This window comes from Azolla caroliniana, unplaced genomic scaffold (assembly GCF_043228905.1).
Source record: "Azolla caroliniana isolate FFs.n. ecotype wild unplaced genomic scaffold, voAzoCaro1.0.p SCAF_4, whole genome shotgun sequence".
NCBI lineage: Eukaryota > Viridiplantae > Streptophyta > Polypodiopsida > Salviniales > Salviniaceae > Azolla > Azolla caroliniana.
The window spans coordinates 22068176-22072020 of NW_028230439.1; positions in this window are offsets into that span (position 1 = coordinate 22068176).

Here is a 3845-nt window from a genome sequence, read left to right on the forward strand (position 1 = left end):
CTTATTGTAAGATCCAAAAGCTAGTATAAGCATCTAATCAAATAGATGATGTCATGTATAAAACAAGTAGAACAATATTATCATTTATCCAACATAAAAGAAGGTATGGCATTATTAGGCCATAGTTGAGATGGTTGTCTGCTATTTAGAGACCATGAGGTCAATAATTCGATATAATGAGATGTCATAGTTTAGGAGACACTATGTTAGAAAGATGCACAAGTGACAAAGAGTAAGGATTTAAATGCAAATGTTTAGGTTTATAGCCTGATAGTACTACGACAACCTCATTATGATAAAACAAAACAAAGCCAAGTGATTAATAAATGATATTACATTACATGTAAGAAGAAGAGAAAGATGGCCCGGCCCCTATTGCCCCGTAAGATTGTTACACATAGTCTTGGGAATTGAGTTCGAGTTAATCGAAAGTTCAATGGGTACAATATATGTTATCCTTAACTATTAACTGCACATTTCAAGGATTTGGAACTTCATCTCCAAAGTCCATAAAAATTCAAAACAAAGCAATACATTGTAGTCATTACATGTTAAATTTATGTTCTTGGAAATTCAAAATAGGAGCAATATAGTGCAATCATTATATGTTGATCCAATGACCAAAATCATAGGATGTGCGATGTTCTACCTTTAGTTTTTAAAATTAGATGGTGTATGAAAGGATCTCAAGGAGATAATTTAATGTTTGGAAACACATATGGAAGATATTTTTAAAGCCGATAAGAGAAAAAAGAAAAAAAACGGTTATGCTTCCACCATAGTAAAGCTCTAAACCCACCCATTGAGTAGGCCTAAAGAGTAGTCACCTTGAAGTGATGTACATGGCCATGATTGTTTTGAAAACCAGAATTATAGTTGTGGCATAGATAATAGATGTTGTCGTTAAGTCCACGCATTTGTAAGGCACACTTTTGGGATGCTATCTCTCAGGGCTTCATATCACATTAATCACTTTGTTATCAATCTTTATTGTTGCCACGAGACACAAGATACATAGTTGATGCATAATTAAGCAATAGCTCACTCTCTTAATTAGATATTAACAACATGATCCTATCATGACTTTGATATATTTTTCCGTGAACCAAATGTCATTATGCTTGTTTGTTTATTAAGTTCTCCTCTTGTGTGGATGAGTATGGGAAACATGAACATTGAATATATTATTGAGAATGGAAATATAAAGGTTTCAAAGGAATCAAATAATGAACACGAAAGGAGAACCAATGATTGTCAATATGCAACCCAATAACTCAAAGCAATAAGAGTGGATAGCAAGCAAACTGATACGATAAACATAATAGTCCAATCACATCATCATCTTAGTCAAGTGAGACCGATAAATGAAAGGGCAAGCAAGGTTTGGTGCGCCGAAAGACATGTTAGATTGAGGAGCATGTTAGCTTTAATGAAGACTTTTGATGAGTTGGAAATTCATTAAGTACATGTCCTTATTGTAATAATGTTGTAGTGTTACTTGCATACTACGTGACAACACAAAATTGATGTTATTAAGACACATTGTGTTGTGAGGTTGGTTCCCCTAGATAGAATAATAAATCAATAGTTTATAACATCCACGAAGAGAAAGAGGGAGAGAGAATGTGTGTGCATTCACATGAGTGATACACCCCCTTGGGGAGGTCTGCCATCATCACTAGGCACCATCTCAGGGAGTCACATGTAATGTGAGATCACATTGAAACGGTTGTCAAATCAAGCGAAGGGAGGATGAGATATGGTTTGTCTCTCATACGAATGTTTACAATGAACATGACTACATGATCATAGGCATTGATCAACACTCACCTTTGATCCACGATGCTTTTTAAGTGTCAAAATGTATGAAAACAAATAACAACATAACACAATCTCATTAATACCTAATATGCGACCACCATTAACAAAACACTCTATACTATGACTATAAATTATGTGTTTTGAAGCCTCACACTATTATTTTTATCTTTACACCATTTTTAGGTTTGATCTAGTTCGGTGTTCCCCATACTTGCATGTGTGGGTGATAATATTGGTTTTTCATCCATTATGGATTCATATTAACTTATTAATTGTGTGAATGATTGTATACGATGATAATTTACAAAATGTTTAATTGTAATTCAAATTTGTTAATTGATGGCAATTCGTTTTATTATATCACATAGAGTTACATGCATGCCATTATTTTATTAACGTAGTCTTGATCCTTGTATTTATTAATAAAAATTGTGAAAATGTGTATGTTCACGAGAGTCTTGTGAAAGTTTTTGAATACCCAAACCTAAGCTAAAACATTTTGTAGAGTTAGTGTTTATTCAGAGCCCCTTTGTGTTGTCTTGGGTGCAAACCAATGAAAACACATATATTGATAGACGGAGTTCTACATCCACGCCATGCAGACATTCTGAGAGTATTTGGAGCACTGTATACTCTGTTGTCACGAACTGGGCAAGAGTGGTTGTCAATCGCTTTTGATCCTCTAGTTGTGAACCCCTCATGAACTCTCACTCACACTTATTGTGTTGACTCTTAATCAAGAGACTAATTAAGTCATAGGAAGAGATTAAAAAAGGTACACGTATACATATATGTAAAGAGTAACGTGCGGAAGCAAGTATGAAGACCGAACAGAAGGAAGAAAACTCAGGTTTAATGGAGAGCTTGAGCTTACGCAGTATACGCGGGAGAGACAGAGAGAGTGAGAGAGAGAAAACACAAGAACTATATTCAACAAAAAGTACTCAATCTTTATTCACCACCCTATACATACGTGTGTTCAATGAACACTTTTATACAAGTCCTAGAAGGACTGACCGAAGTACTGACAGTACTTCAATGCTCATTAAGAGCTCCTACACTAACTCCCAAATATATTCCTCACGGAATATCTTTCCTAACGGCCTCCCGGTTTACGCACCGATCCGGCCCTACCTACACACCGGTCTGCGTACCGGTTTATGCATTCGGCCTAACCGATTGGTCCCAACCGATCCGGTCCTCGGCTTCTTCAGCCAATCCGGCCGATGTTGAGCTTGTCTCTCAACACTCCCCCTCAAGCTCAACTCGAGGCTCTTCGGGATCTTCGGGCTCACAGCTCCGGTTCCTCCTGGCTTCATGCCTCGCTCGCGCTCCACGACCTGTTCGACCCTTCCGGTCGGCTTGTCTGCTCATGTGGCCCTTATCAGCTCTTCTACTGTTGCGGTGTTGACGCTTCTTCTGCTGCCTTTTCTTCCGCTTGGGCCTCGGTTGATTCAACGTATCTGAATCAAACATCCGAACCGACTCGGCTACCTCTGATCGGTTTTCGCTCTCGTCCGAGTTGGCTGTCTCCAACTTGTCTTCGGTCCTCTCACCCTCGATGGCGTCATCTTCCCCATGCGTGGTTGGCTTCGGCTCTCTCCTTCGGCTGCTCCCCTTCTGTCCGCTTCCGGACTTTTCCGCGGGTCCGCCCTCGGCTTCTTCAGCCTATCCGAAGTCGAACTCCACAACCGAGTCAACCGACTCGGTGTCGCGGTCTCCACTCCTTTCCTGCTGCCTTGCTTGGTCGTTCGGGATTGTTCTCCCCCTCAAGTTTGGCATGTCGAGGTGACGCAATCCGAGCGCACCTGAGAATTGCCGCAACTTGTCCAGACCAAGAGGCTTGGTGAAGATGTCGGCAGTCTGCCGATCCGTCGGAACGTACTGAAGTTCGATTTCACCAGAAAGGACACGCTCATGGACGAAATGGTAGTGCACCTCAATGTGCTTGGTCCGTGCGTGGAAAACGGGGTTTTTCGCGAGCTGGATGCTGCTGAGGTTGTCGCAGTAGATCGTCGTCGGAT